The sequence below is a fragment of the Cherax quadricarinatus genome, chromosome 81 (assembly GCF_038502225.1).
Source record: "Cherax quadricarinatus isolate ZL_2023a chromosome 81, ASM3850222v1, whole genome shotgun sequence".
In the NCBI taxonomy this organism is placed as follows: Eukaryota; Metazoa; Arthropoda; class Malacostraca; order Decapoda; family Parastacidae; genus Cherax; species Cherax quadricarinatus.
This window is the reverse complement of record NC_091372.1, coordinates 6,902,700-6,921,635: the sequence shown is the minus strand read 5'-3', so window position 1 is coordinate 6,921,635 and position 18,936 is coordinate 6,902,700.

Below are 18,936 nucleotides of genomic sequence, written 5' to 3'. Positions count from 1 at the left end.
TCAGAGGCTTAATAATCAGACGTTTAATAATCAGACGTTTAATAATCAGACGTTTAATAATCAGACGTTTAATAATCAGACGTTTAATAATCAGACTTTAATAATCAGACTTTAATAATCAGACGTTTAATAATCAGACGTTTAATAATCAGATCTTTAATAATCAGACGTTTAATAATCAGACGTTTAATAATCAGACTTTAATAATCAGACTTTAATAATCAGACGTTTAATAATCAGACGTTTAATAATCAGACGTTTAATAATCAGACGTTTAATAATCAGACTTTAATAATCAGATGTTTAATAATCAGATGTTTAATAATCAGATGTTTAATAATCAGATGTTTAATAATCAGATGTTTAATAATCAGATGTTTAATAATCAGATGTTTAATAATCAGACGTTTCGCCACGAGTGACTCCTTGAGCAGCTATACTGTGTGTACTCAGCTATCTGTGGTTGCAGGGGTCGATTCACAGCTCCTTTCCCCACCTCTTCACTGATCGCTACTAGGTCCTCTCTCTCTCCCTGCTCCATGAGCTTTATCATACCTCTTCTTAAAGCTGTGTATTGTACCTGCCTCCACTACCTCACTTTGCAGACTATCTCACTTCCTGACAACTCTGCGACTGAAGAAATACTTCCTAACATCCCTCTGACTCATCTGAGTCTTCAACTTCCAATTGTGACCCCTTGATGATGTGTCCCATCTCTGGAACATCCTGTCTCTGTCCACTTTGTCAATTCCTCACAGTATTTGATATGTCGTAATCATGTCTTCCCTAGCCCTCTTGTCCTTCAGTGTGCGAGAACAGACTGCACACTGTGGTGTCATCGACGCTGTCACAGTCACAGTTACACTGTTCCAGAGATGGGACACAGAAACAAGGGGTCACAGTTGGAAGGTGAAGACTCAGATGAGTCACAGGGATGTTAGGAAGTATTTCTTCAGTCATAGAGTTGTCAGGAAGTGTAATAGTCTGGCTAGCGATGAAGTGGAGGCAGGAACCATACATAGTTTTAAGACGAGGTATGATAAAGCTCATGGAGCAGGGAGAGAGAGAGAGAGAGAGGACGTAGTAGTGATCAGTGAAGAGGTGGGGCCAGGAGCTATGTATCGACCCCTGGAACCACAAATAAGTGAGTACAGCCACTTGATAGACTCTGCTGGGTACGATGCGCCTCATTAATTAAACCATGGGACACCCCACCATTACACACGTCATTAATTAAACCATGGGACACCCCACCATTACACACCTCATTAATTAAACCATGGGACACCCCACCATTACACACGTCATTAATTAAACCATGGGACACCCCACCATTACACACCTCATTAATTAAACCATGGGACACCCCACCATTACACACCTCATTAATTAAACCATGGGACACCCCACCATTACACACCTCATTAATTAAACCATGGGACACCCCACCATTACACACCTCATTAATTAAACCATGGGACACCCCACCATTACACACCTCATTAATCAAACCATGGGACACCCCACCATTACACACCTCATTAATTAAACCATGGGACACCCCACCATTACACACCTCATTAATTAAACCATGGGACACCCCACCATTACACACCTCATTAATTAAATCATGGGACACCCCACCATTACACACCTCATTAATTAAACCATGGGACACCCCACCATTACACACCTCATTAATTAAACCATGGGACACTCCACCATTACACACCTCATTAATTAAACCATGGGACACCCCACCATTACACACCTCATTAATTAAACCATGGGACACTCCATTACACACCTCATTAATTAAACCTTGGGACACCCCACCATTACACACCTCATTAATTAAACCATGGGACACTCCACCATTACACACCTCATTAATTAAACCATGGGACACCCCACCATTACACACCTCATTAATTAAACCATGGGACACTCCACCATTACACACCTCATTAATTAAACCATGGGACACCCCACCATTACACACCTCATTAATTAAACCATGGGACACCCCACCATTACACACCTCATTAGTTAAACCGTGGGACACCCCACCATTACACACGTCATTAATTAAACCGTGGGACACCCCACCATTACACACGTCATTAATTAAACCATGGGACACCCCACCATTACACACCTCATTAATTAAACCATGGGACACCCCAGCATTACACACCTCATTAATTAAATCATGGGACACAACACCATTACACACCTCATTCATTAAACCATGGGACACCCCACCATTACACACCTCATTAATTAAACCATGGGACACCCCACCACTACACACCTGATTAATTAAACCATGGGACACCCCACCATTACACACCTCATTAATTAAACCATAGGACACCCCACCATTACACACCTCAATAATTAAACCATGGGACACCCCACCATTACACACCTCATTAATTAAACAATGGGACACCCCACCATTGCACACCTCATTAATTAAACCATGGGACACCCCACCATTACACACCTCATTAATTAAACCGTGGGACACCCCACCATTACACCTCATTAATTAAACCATGGGACACCCCACCATTACACACCTCATTAATTAAACCATGGGACACCCCACCATTACACACCTCATTAATTAAACCATGGGACACCCCACCATTACCATTAATTAAACCACACCCCACCATCATTAATTAAACCATGGGACACCCCACCATTACACACCTTAATTAAACCATGGGACACCCCACCATTACACACCTCATTAATTAAACCATGGGACACCCCACCATTACACACCTCATTAATTAAACCATGGGACACCCCACCATTACACACCTCATTAATTAAACCATGGGACACCCCACCATTACACACCTCATTAATTAAACCATGAGACACACCACCATTACACACCTCATTAATTAAACCATGAGACACACCACCATTACACACCTCATTAATTAAACCATGAGACACCCCACCATTACACACCTCATTACTTAAACCATGGGACACCCCACCATTACACACCTCATTAATTAAACCATGGGACACCCCACCATTACACACCTCATTAATTAAACCATGGGACACACCCCACCATTACACACCTCATTAATTAAACCATGGAACACCCCACCATTACACACCTCATTAATTAAACCATGGAACACCCCACCATTACACACCTCATTAATTAAACCATGGAACACCCCACCATTACACTCACCTTTCTCGTCTCTACCTCCTTTATCCTGACCTACCTTTATTCCTGTCTTTCTCTCACTCTCTCTATCTCGTCTTTTATCAGACAAAATTACCTACAACCATTCTTATTATTATAATTGTATTTTACGAAAAGCCATTTATCTATAACATGAGGACCAGGAGCTAGATCTTTCTCGTGGCTTTCAGAGGTAAGTGGTATTAGAAACAGATAAGTGGTGTTAGAAACAGATAAGTGGTATTAGAAGCAGATAAGTGGTGTTACAAACAGATAATTGGTGTTAGAAACAGATAAGTGGCGTTACAAACAGATAATTGGTGTTAGAAAACAGATAAGTGGTGTTAGAAACAGATAAGTGGTGTTAGAAACAGATAAGTGGCGTTACAAACAGATAATTGGTGTTAGAAAACAGATAAGTGGTGTTAGAAACAGATAAGTGGTGTTAGAAACAGATAAGTTGTGTTACAAACAAATAATTGGTGTTAGAAAAAGATAAGTGGTGCTACAAACAGATAAGTGGTGTTAGAAACAGATAAGTGGTGTTAGAAACAGATAAGTTGTGTTACAAACAAATAATTGGTGTTAGAAAAAGATAAGTGGTGTTAGAGGCAGATAAGTGGTGTTACAAACAGATAATTGGTGTTAGAAAACAGATAAGTGGTGTTAGAAACAGATAAGTGGTATTAGAGGCAGATAAGTGGTGTTACAAACAGATAATTGGTGTTAGAAAACAGATAAGTGGTGTTAGAAACAGATAAGTGGTGTTACAAACAGATAATTGGTGTTAGAAAACAGATAAGTGGTGTTAGAAACAGATAAGTGGTGTTACAAACAGATAATTGGTGTTAGAAACAGATAAGTGGTGTTAGAAACAGATAAGTGGTATTAGAAGCAGATAAGTGGTGTTACAAACAGATAATTGGTGTTAGAAAACAGATAAGTGGTGTTAGAAACAGATAATTGGTGTTAGAAACAGATAAGTGGTGTTACAAACAGATAATTGGTGTTAGAAACAGATAAGTGGTGTTACAAACAGATAAGTGGTGCTACAAACAGATAAGTGGTGTTACAAACAGATAAGTGGTGTTAGAAACAGATAAGTGGTGTTACAAACAGATAAGTGGTGATACAAACAGATTACTGGTGTTACAAACAGATAAGTGGTGTTACAAACAGATAAGTGGTGTTACAAACAGATAAGTGGTGTTACAAACAGATAAGTGGTGTTACAAACAGATAAGTGGTGTTACAAACAGATAAATGGTGTTACAAACAGATAATTGGTGTTAGAAACAGATAAGTGGTGCTACAAACAGATAAGTGGTCCTACAAACAGATAAGTGGTGTTACAAACAGATAAGTATTGTTAGAAACAGATTAGTGGTGTTACAAACAGATAAGTGGTGTTACAAACAGATAAGTGGTGTTACAAACAGATAAGTGGTGTTACAAACAGATAAGTGGTGTTACAAACAGGTAAGTGGTGTTAGAAACAGATAAGTGATGTTACAAACAGATAATTGGTGTTAGAAACAGATAAGTGGTGTTACAAACAGATAAGTGGTGTTAGAAACAGATTAGTGGTGTTACAAACAGATAAATGGTGTTACAAACAGATAAGTGGTGTTACAAACAGATAAGTGGTGTTACAAACAGATAAGTGGTGTTACAAACAGATAAGTGGTGTTAGAAACAGATAAGTGGTGCTACAAACAGATAAGTGGTCCTACAAACAGATAAGTGGTGTTACAAACAGATAAGTAGTATTAGAAACAGATAAGTTGTGTTAGAAACAGATAAGTGGTGTTACAAACAGATAAGTGGTAATACAAACAGATTAGTGGTGTTACAAACAGATAAGTGGTGTTACAAACAGATAAGTGGTGCTACAAACAGATAAGTGGTGTTAGAGACAGATAAGTGGTATTAGAAACAGATAAGTTGTGTTACAAACAGATAATTGGTGTTAGAAACAGATAAGTAGTGCTACAAACAGATAAGTGGTGTTACAAACAGATAAGTGGTGTTACAAACAGATAAGTGGTGCTACAAACAGATAAGTGGTGTTACAAACAGATAAGTGGTGTTACAAACAGATTAGTGGTGTTACAAACAGATAAGTGGTGTTAGAAACATAAGTGGTGTTACAAACAGATAAGTGGTGTTACAAACAGATAAGTGGTGTTACAAACAGATAAGTGGTGTTACAAACAGATAAGTGGTGTTACAAACAGATAAGTGGTGTTAGAGACAGATAAGTGGTATTAGAAACATAAGTGGTGTTACAAACAGATAAGTGGTGTTACAAACAGATAAGTGGTGTTACAAACAGATAAGTGGTGTTACAAACAGATAAGTGGTGTTACAAACAGATAAGTGGTGTTACAAACAGATAAGTGGTGTTACAAACAGATAAGTGGTGTTACAAACAGATAAGTGGTATTAGAAACAGATAAGTGGTGTTACAAACAGATAAGTGGTGTTACAAACAGATAAGTGGTGTTACAAACAGATAAGTGGTGTTACAAACAGATAAGTGGTGTTACAAACAGATAAGTGGTGCTACAAACAGATAAGTGGTGTTACGAACAGATAAGTGGTGTTACAAACAGATAAGTGGTGTTACAAACAGATAAGTGGTGTTACAAACAGATAAGTGGTGCTACAAACAGATAAGTGGTGTTACAAACAGATAAGTGGTGTTACAAACAGATAAGTGGTGCTACAAACAGATAAGTGGTGTTACAAACAGATAAGTGGTGTTACAAACAGATAAGTGGTGTTACAAACAGATAAGTGGTGTTACAAACAGATAAGTGGTGCTACAAACAGATAAGTGGTGTTACAAACAGATAAGTGGTGTTACAAACAGATAAGTGGTGCTACAAACAGATAAGTGGTGTTACAAACAGATAAGTGGTGTTACAAACAGATAAGTGGTGTTACAAACAGATAAGTGGTGTTACAAACAGATAAGTGGTGCTACAAACAGATAAGTGGTGTTACAAACAGATAAGTGGTGCTACAAACAGATAAGTGGTGTTACAAACAGATAAGTGATGTTACAAACAGATAAGTGGTGTTACAAACAGATAAGTGGTGCTACAAACAGATAAGTGGTGTTACAAACAGATAAGTGGTGTTACAAACAGATAAGTGGTGTTACAAACAGATAAGTGGTGTTACAAACAGATAAGTGGTGTTACAAACAGATAAAACATTAATAAAAACAAAATTTGAAACTTACCAATATTATTCATGAGAAACAGATAGGGGTAACAGAAACAGATAAACAGTAATATAAACAGACACGAGCAGTATTATAACAGAACATCTGTTCACTAACAGTGTATTCCGACCCGTCACGCCCCCCCCCCCGTCAGAAAAATGAAAAATGATTATAATCATAACCATGATGTTTGAAGGGGTGGAGGGGGAAGCCAGTGGAAGGCCTCGGTCAGATGACCAAAACCTCCAACTGTGCGTCATCATATGACTAAGACCCGCGTCAGGAAACACTGGTCCTGTTTCCTGACAAACCTAATACCTAATACCTTCCATCAGTTAAGATATACAGTTGAAGGTTATTTCATCCCAGGCACAATAAGGCCTGTTATCCTGGGTGTAAAGGGCAGCAAGGGGCAGAACAAACACAGCTCAATGACTTTGAAATATATTTTCTTTCACTAAGAGCGATAGTAAGTATTTACAAGTATGTACACTATATACAGTTGGAAATGTATGTGTACAACATGATTAATCAAAGGCAAAGAGGCAGCCTGGAGATACAATGGACAAATGTGGTCAACCAGCTCTAGAATGGAAAAGACAAGAGTGAACAGGTGAGTGGTGACCACTACACCTCCACAATTGCCAGACCCACCTTCTCATTGGCTGAACCTTGGTACTGGTTCGCTGGTTGGGGAGATAGCCTTTCAATGAGGGTGTGTACATGCGCCGAATAAAGGTTACGTACTCTTTGCATGCCACAAAGAGGAACATGCGTTATCCCCCTCACTGTTATCACCATTATGGAGTATATACATCAGGAGATGCATATACCTTAGTGTAACTATACCAAGAGATGTATATACCTCAGTATATATACACCAAGAGGTATATACACGCCTTTAATCCTTATTTTGTTAAAAGTATTCTTGACTGGTGGAGTACAGGTGACAGGCAGGCTTAATGACCTTCGTGTAGTAGATAGATTTCAAACCATCTCTTCAAGTGGAAGCCTTTCTGCTGGTGAAGGGCTTTTGATCCAGTGAATTGAAGCCACTCTCCCCTTCCTTGAATCAAACCTGATCACCTCCCATTCCCCGGATGTTATATAACCCATAGAATAGACGAGTAAGGCACACGTAAAATAATGGGGTATCTTTGTCGAAACGTTTCGCTTACACAGTGAATTTCTTCAGTCAAATACAGAGGAAGCAGCACCAGTGGAGAGGTTTGGTAATTTTGAGTTGGTCAGTATCTCAGCCAGGAAATATGTTCAGTGCCATTGTCTTGAACAACGTAAAGCCGAAGTTTAGGTCAGGTAAGGCAAGATTCGTCAGGAAACAAGACAAGTGTTTCCTGACCAGCCACTGGAGCTTTTGGTTATCTGATCGAAGCCTTCCACTGGCTTCCACTTGGTGAAGCATGAAGATAGAGCCTCTTATACTGCCAGTGGTGAGGTCCAGAAAGTCTAGACGTCACAGGAGACTAGTCCACTAGAACGTAAATTATAAGATACTTTATTTTAGCATGATACAGTGTTTGTTAAATTAGACATATGTGCAACTCTTGGGTATCTTTATTGAGGAAACGTTTCGCCACATAGTGGCTTCATCAGTCCATACAAAGGATAAACTTGAAGAGCAGGAGGAGAATGAGGTAATCAGTCCCTCAACCTTGAGTCGATGTGTTCAGTCCATCAATCTATTCAACGTGTCGGTTCTTTGAACCAGTCATCTACAATGATACAATGTTTGTACAAAGGTGAATGACATTGAGGTGTGCATGCAGAAATTCCCTTAATATTCAGAGTATTTCGGCCAAACTTAATATTAATAAAACAATAACAAACTGAGTGGTTTTATACACACAATCTCTTAGGTGATTGTAAATATATATTTAAGAGTTACAATGAATACAAGAGAACTGAATATCCTGTTAGTACAGGCTATATTTTAATACTGGTATTCACTACCGACAAAATATTGAATTAGACACATGTAATACTTGGTTTTGCGTATATTTAGTTCCTCAAGAACGTAACATGAGAGGAACAATGCAGACAGCCTACTGGCCCGTGTTAAGCAGGTTCCGCTTATATCCAATCCTTCTCACCCGTAACTAGTGATTAAGCAGTTAGGTTGTGGAAGGTGTCCTCTCTATCCAGCTACCGTTGTGTTCCTGTATCAAACTGGTATAATTATAATATTAGTATACAATGCCAACAAATATGTGAATAAAAACACTTGTCAATATTGTATACCATTATTATAATTTCCTTGTAGGATCACAGTGTATTACAGAAAGTTCACCACTAACATATACGCAGAGAATATTGTTCCTTGCAACAAGTGCACCATCTTGCAAGACGACTTAACAAGGTTAAGATGTATGCATTGTGGATAATAATATACTGTGTGTGTGTGTGTGTGTATACTCACCTAATTGTGGTTGCAGGGGTCGATACTCAGCTCCTGGCCCCGTGTGTGTGTGTGTGTGTGTGTGTCACCTAGTGTATACAAATGTAACTGATCTGTTGTTTATGTCTGTGAGAGGGGAAGACGCCCCCATTACCATTACTGCTATCACCATCACCACACTCACTATCACCATCACCACACTCACTATCACCATCACCACACTCACTATCACAATCACCACACTCACTATCACCATCACCACACTCACTATCACCATCACCACACTCACTATCACCATCACCACACTCACTATCACCATCACCACACTCACTATCACCATCACCACACTCACTATCACCATCACCACACTCACTATCACCATCACCACACTCACTATCACCATCACCACACTCACTATCACCATCACCACACTCACTACCACTATCACCATCACCACACTCACTACCACTATCACCACACTCACTACCACTATCACCACACTCACTACCACTATCACCATCACCACACTCACTACCACTATCACCATCACCACACTCACTACCACTATCACCATCACCACACTCACTACCACTATCACCATCACCACACTCACTACCACTATCACCATCACCACACTCACTACCACTATCACCATCACCACACTCACTACCACTATCACCATCACCACACTCACTACCACTATCACCATCACCACACTCACTACCACTATCACCATCACCACACTCACTACCACTATCACCATCACCACACTCACTGTCACCATCACCACACTCACTACCACTATCACCATCACCACACTCACTACCACTATCACCATCACCACACTCACTACCACTATCACCATCACCACACTCACTACCACTATCACCATCACCACACTCACTACCACTATCACCATCACCACACTCACTATCACTATCACCATCACCACACTCACTACCACTATCACCATCACCACACTCACTACCACTATCACCATCACCACACTCACTACCACTATCACCATCACCACACTCACTACCACTATCACCATCACCACACTCACTACCACTATCACCATCACCACACTCACTACCACTATCACCATCACCACACTCACTACCACTATCACCATCACCACACTCACTACCACTATCACCATCACCACACTCACTACCACTATCACCATCACCACACTCACTACCACTATCACCATCACCACACTCACTACCACTATCACCATCACCACACTCACTACCACTATCACCATCACCACACTCACTACCACTATCACCATCACCACACTCACTACCACTATCACCATCACCACACTCACTACCACTATCACCATCACCACACTCACTACCACTATCACCATCATCACACTCACTACACACTCACCACACTCACTATCATCACCACACTCACTACCACTATCACCATCACCACACTCACTACCATCTCACCATCACCACACTCACTACCACTCACCATCACTACCACTATCACCATCACTACTACCACTATCACCACCACACTCACTGTCACCATCACCACACTCACTACCACTATCACCATCACCACACTCACTACCACGATCACCACACCACACTCACTACCACTATCACCATCACCACACTCACTACCACTATCACCATCACCACACTCACTACCACTATCACCATCACCACACTCACTACCACTATCACCATCACCACACTCACTACCACTATCACCATCACCACACTCACTACCACTATCACCATCACCACACTCACTACCACTATCACAATCACCACACTACCACTATCACCATCACCACACTCACTACCACTATCACCACACTCACTACCACTATCACCATCACCACACTCACTACCACTATCACCATCACCACACTCACTACCACTATCACCATCACCACACTCACTACCACTATCACCATCACCACACTCACTACCACTATCACCATCACCACACTCACTGTCACCATCACCACACTCACTATCACCACACTTACTATCACTATCACCACATTCACTATCACTCACCACACTCACTACCACTATCACCATCAACACACTACCACAATCACCATCACCACACTCACTACAACTATCACCATCACCACATTCACTACCAGTATCACCATCACCACAGTCACTACCACTATCACCAATACCACACTCACTACCTCTATCACCATCACCACACTTACTATCACTATCACCACACTCACTATCACCACACTCACTATCACTGTCATCATCACTATCACCACCCTCACTATCACTATCACCATCACTACACTCACAATCACCACACTCACTATCACTGTCATCATCACTATCACCACCCTCACTATCACTATCACCATCACTACACTCACTATCACCATCACCACACTCACAATCACCACACTTACTATCACTATAACCACACTCACTACCACACTCACTATCACTGTCATCATCACTATCACCACCCTCACTATCACTATCACCATCACTACACTCACTATCACCATCACCACACTCACTACCACTATCACCATCACCACACTCACTGTCACCATCACCACACTCACAATCACCACACTTACTATCACTATCACCACACTCACTATCACTCACCACACTCACTATCACTATCATCATCACTATCACCATCACCACACTATCACCATCACCACACTCACTACCACTATCACCATCAACACACTACCACAATCACCATCACCACACTATCACCACACTTACTATCACTATCACCACACTCACTATCACTCACCACACTCACTATCACTATCACCATCAACACACTCACTACCACTATCACCATCACCACACTCACTACCACTATCACCATCACCACACTCACTACCACTATCACCATCACCACACTCACTACCACTATCACCATCACCACACTCACTACCACTATCACCACACTCACTACCACTATCACCATCACCACACTCACTACCACTATCACCATCACCACACTCACTATCACTATCACCATCACCACACTCACTACCACTATCACCATCACCACACTCACTACCACTATCACCATCACCACACTCACTACCACTATCACCATCACCACACTCACTACCACTATCACCATTACCACACTCACTGCCTCATTCACCATCACCGCACTTACTATCACTATCACCACACACACTATCACCATCACCACACTCACTACCACTATCACCATCACCACACTCACTACCACTATCACCATCACCACACTCACTACCACAATCACCATCACCATACTCACTACCACTATCACCATCACCACATTCACTACCAGTATCACCATCACCACAGTCACTACCACTATCACCATTACCACACTCACTGCCTCATTCACCATCACCACACTTACTATCACTGTCACCACACTCACTATCACTATCACCACCCTCACTATCACCATCACCACACTATCACTATCACTACACTCACTATCACCATCACCACACTCACTACCACTATCGCCATCACCACACTCCCTGTCACCATCACCACACGCACCACCACCATCACCACGCGCACTACCACCATCACCACACTACCACTACCACCATCACCACACTCATTACCACCATCATCACACTACCACTACTACCATCACCACACTACCACCATCACCACACTACCACTACTACCATCACCACACTACCACTACCACCATCACCACACTCATTACCACCATCATCACACTACCACCATCATCACACTACCACTACCACCATCACCACACTACCAATACTACCATCATCACACTACCACCATCACCACACTACCACCATTATCACACTACCGCCATCACCATCACCACACTACCACTACCACCATCACCACACTACCACCATCATCACACTATCACCATCACACGTACTATCACTATCACCACACTCACTATTACTATCACCACCCTCACTATCATCACCACACTCACTATCACTATCACCATAACTACAATCACTATCACCATCACCACACTCACTATCAATATCACCTTCATCACACTCACTATCACCATCATCACACTCACTATCACCATCACCACACTCACCATCACCATCCCCACACTCGCTACCACTATCACCATCACCACACTACCACCATCACCACACTACCACCATCACCACACTACCACCATCACCACACTACCACCATCACCACACTACCACCATCACCACACTACCACCATCACCACACTACCACCATCACCACACTACCACCATCACCACACTACCACCATCACCACACTACCACCATCACCACACTACCACCATCACCACACTACCACCATCACCACACTACCATCATCACCACACTACCACAATCATCACATTACCACCATCATCACACTGCCACCATCACCACACTACCACCGTCACCACACTACCACCATCATCACACTACCACCATCACCACACTACTACTACCACCATCATCACACTACCACCATCACCATCACCACACTACCACCCCCCAATCATCACACTACCACCATCACCACACTACCACCATCACTACACTACCACCATCACCACACTACCATCATAACCACACTACCACAATCATCACATTACCACCATCATCACACTGCCACCATCACCACACTACCACCATCATCACACTACCACCATCACCATCACCACACTACCACCCCCCAATCATCACACTACCACCATCACCACACTACCACCATCACTACACTACCACCATCACCACACTACCACCGTCACCACACTACCACCATCATCACACTACCACCATCATCACACTACCACCATCGTCACAGTAACACCATCATCACACTACCATCATCACCACCCCACAACCACTACCACCATCATCACACTACCACCATCATCACACTACCACCATCATCACACTACCACCATCATCACGCTACCACCATCATCACACTACCACCATCATCACACCACGACCACACTACCACCATCATCACACCACGACCACACTACCACCATCATCACACCACGACCACACTACCACCATCATCACACTACCACCATCACCACACTACCACCATCACCACACTATCACCATCATCACACTTCCAACATCATCACACTACTACTATCATCACACTACCACCATCATCACACTACCACCATCATCACACTACCACCATCATCACACTACCACCATCATCACACTACCACCATCATCACACTACGACCATCACCACACTACCACCATCATCACACTACCACCATCACCACACTACCACCATCATCACACTACCACCATCACCACACTACCAACATCATCACACTACCACCATCATCACACTACCACCATCATCACACTACCACCATCATCACACTACCACCATCATCACACTACCACCATCATCACACTACCACCATAATCACACTACCACCATCACCACACTACCACTATCATCACACTATCACCATAATCACACTACCACCATCACCACACTACCACTATCTTCACACTACCACCATAATCACACTACCACCATCATCACACTACCACCATCATCACACTACCATCATCACACTACCACCATCACCACACTACCATCACCACACTACCACCATCACTACAGTACCACCCTCACCACACTACCACCATCACCACACTACCACCATCACCACACTGCCACCATCACCACACTACCACCATCACCACACTACCACCATCATCACTACCACCATCACCACACTACCACCATCACCACACTACCACCATCATCATACTACCACCATCATCACACTACCACCATCACCACACTACCACCATCCCCACACTACCACCATCACCACACTACCGCCATCACCACACTACCACCATCACCACCCTACCACCATCATCACTACCACCATTATCACTACCACCATCACCACACTACCACCATCATCACACTACCACCATCATCATACTACCACCATCATGACACTACCACCATCACCACACTGCCATCATCACACTACCACCATCACCACACTACCACCATCACTACACTACCATAATAACTTCACTACCACAATCACTACACTACCACAATAACTACACTACCACCATCACTAAACTACCGCAATAACTACACTACCACCATCACTACACTACCACAATAACTACACTACCACCATCACTACACTACCATAATAACTACACTACCACCATCACTACACTACCACAATAACTACACTACCACCATCACTACACTACCACAATAACTACACTACCACCATCACTAAACTACCGCAATAACTACACTACCACCATCACTGCACTACCACAATAACTACACTACCACCATCACTACACTACCATAATAACTACACTACCACCATCACTACACTACCACAATAACTACACAACCACCATCACTACACTACCACACTAACTACACTACCACCATCACTACACTACCACCATCACCACATTACCACCATCACCACAATAACTACACTACCTTCATCACTACACTACCACAATAACTACACTACCACCATCACTACACTACCACAATAACTACACTACCACCATCACTAAACTACCGCAATAACGCAATAACTACACTACCACCATCACTAAACTACCACAATAACTACTCAACCACCATCACTACACTACCACACTAACTACACTACCACCATCATTACACTACCACCATCACTACACTACCAGCATCACTTCACTACCACCGTCACTACAATATCACCATCACTACAGTACCACCATCAGAACACTACCACGATCACTACTACCATCATCACCACACTACCACCATTACTACACTACCACCATCGCTATACTACCACCATCACTACACTACCATCATCACTACACTACCACCATCACCACACTACCACCATCACCACACTACTATCATTACTACACAAGGACCATTACTACACTGCCATCATCACTACACTACCACACTTACTACACTATAACCATCACCACACTTCAACCATCAGTACACCACCACAATCACTACACTACCACCATCACTACACTACCACCATCACCACACTACCACCATTACTACACTACCACCATCACCACACTACAACCATCACTACACTTCCACCATCACTACACTACCACCATCACTACACTACCACCATCATCACACTACAATCATCTCTACACAACCACCATCACTACACTACCACCATCACTGCACTACAACCATCACTACACTACCACCATCACTACACTACCACCATCACCACACTACCACCATCACCACACTACCACCATCACCACACTACCACCATCACCCTACTCCCAGCATCACCACACTACCACCATCAGCACACTACCACCATCACCACATTACCACCATCACCAAACTGCAGCATCACCACACTACCATTATCACAACATTACCAGCATCACCACACAACCACCATCACCACACTACCAGCATCACAACACTACCAACATCACCACACTATCAGCATCACAACACTACCAGCATCACAACACTACCAGCATCACAATACTACCAGCACCACCACACTACCACCATCACCACACTACCACCATCACCACACTACCACCATCACCACACTACAACCATCACTAAACTACCACCATCACTACACTACCACCATCACCACATTACCACCATCACTACACTACCACCATCACTACACTACCACCATCACCAAACTACCACCATCACTTCACTATCACCATCACTACACTACCACCATCACAACACTACCACCATCACGACACTACCAGCATCACGACACTACCAGCATCACCACACTACCAGCATCACAAAACTACCAGCATCACCACACTACTACCATCACCACACTACGATCATCACAACACTACCACCATCACCACATTACCACCATCACCACACTCCCAGCATCACAACACTACCACCCTCACAACACTACCACCATCACGACACTACCGGCATCACAGCACTACCAGCATCACCACACTACCACCATCACCTCACTACCACCATCACCACACTACCATCATCACGATACTACCACCATCACCACATTACCACCATCACCACACTCCCAGCATCACAAGACTACCACCATCACTACACTACCAGGATGACAACACTACCAGCATCACCACACTACCACCATCACCTCACTACCACCATCACCACACTACCACCATCACCACACTACCACCATCACCACACTACCACCATCACCACACTACCACCATCACCACACTATCACCATCGCCAACATTCGTCTACCAGGTAGTACTCAAACATTCTGTATAATTAACCTACTATCACATACACAAGCTTGTAACACAAAAAAATTTCACTCATTAAAGCAAGATAGAAGATATTTCTTTGTTATTCTGGATAACTAAAGTATAGAGAACATTTCTCAGTGATTAATAATAACCAGAATCTTTGTTATTCTGGATAACTAAAGTATAGAGAACATTTCTCAGTGATTAATAATAACCAGAATCTTTGTTATTCTGGATAACTAAAGTATAGAGAACATTTCTCAGTGATCAATAATAACCAGAATCTTTGTTATTCTGGATAACTAAAGTATAGAGAACATTTCTCAGTGATTAATAATAACCAGAATCTTTGTTATTCTGGATAACTAAAGTATGATTTCTCGTGATTAATAAGCCAGAATCTTTGTTATTCTGGATAACTAAAGTATGAGAACATTTCTCAGTGAATTAATAATAACCAGAATCTTTGTTATTCTGGATAACTAAAAATATAGAGAACATTTCTCAGTGATTAATAATAACCAGAATCTTTGTTATTCTGGATAACTAAAGTATAGAGAACATTTCTCAGTGATTAATAATAACCAGAATCTTTGTTATTCTGGATAACTAAAGTATAGAGAACATTTCTCAGTGATCAATAATAACCAGACAGGGAGACAGAAACTCGATTAATTTAAGTTGATGACTGACATACAGTATGTACAGTTAAGATCATCATATCAATTTAGATTTAGATTTTTTATTTTGACGAATTACATAGTTGTAGAGAGGAATATAATAGTTGTGTGTACATGGTAAAGGTGCCTCTGTATGCTGAGTATTTCTGGCAAACTTAAAGATTAACTTAAGAACAGTAAGACAATAATACGTAGTTAATATAGTCATTAGATGAGTTAGAGTCAGTACAAGAGAATTTAATATTATGTCAGGTGATGCTACATGATTTTCATAAGTCTAATACACACTTTTTACTCTATTGAATTACTAGTTAATGAAGATTACAGTTACAATGTAACAATTTAAAACAGTTTACAGTTTAATGTATTACAGTTTAGTACTATTTAAACAACAATGGAATTTGGTATTACAATGGAACAGTTTACATTATGATGCTCTGTATTACAATGTAACAGTTTACATTATGATACTCTGTATTACAATGTAACAGTTTACATTATGATGCTATGTATTACAATGTAACAGATTACATTATGATGCTCTGTATTACAATGTAACAGATTACATTATGATGCTCTGTATTACAATGTAATACTATTTAAGATAATAATAAGAACAGACATGTTAATATGAAGCAGTCAGTGGTTGAACATTGTTCACCACAATACAATGAGAAACTGGTGATGGTTAGGTATAGTTTTTTCTGGTTAATTTTACAGACAGAGATCCTTTATTTTGCCTCTTACAGTTCACCTTATTAAAGCCACTTACTTATATACTAGTAAACGTGAATAACCAATGCATGTTCCAAAGCATACCACGGGTGGGGATAGAACCCGCGGTCAGAGAGTCTCAAAACTCCAGACCGTCGCGTTAGCCACTGGACCAGCTAGCCACAATAAGATTCTTCCAACTAGGTATATTTCTACACCATAGGAAGGTTAGCATAGGCTACCACTGTGACCACAAATGCAAGTTTTTGCAGACGAATCTCCAGCTAGCGTGGCCGTGACGAACTCTAGCTCAAGTCCCTTCAAAGCCGTTAACATGAGATTCGTCTGTAAAAACTTGCATTTGTGGTTACAGTGGTGGCCTATGC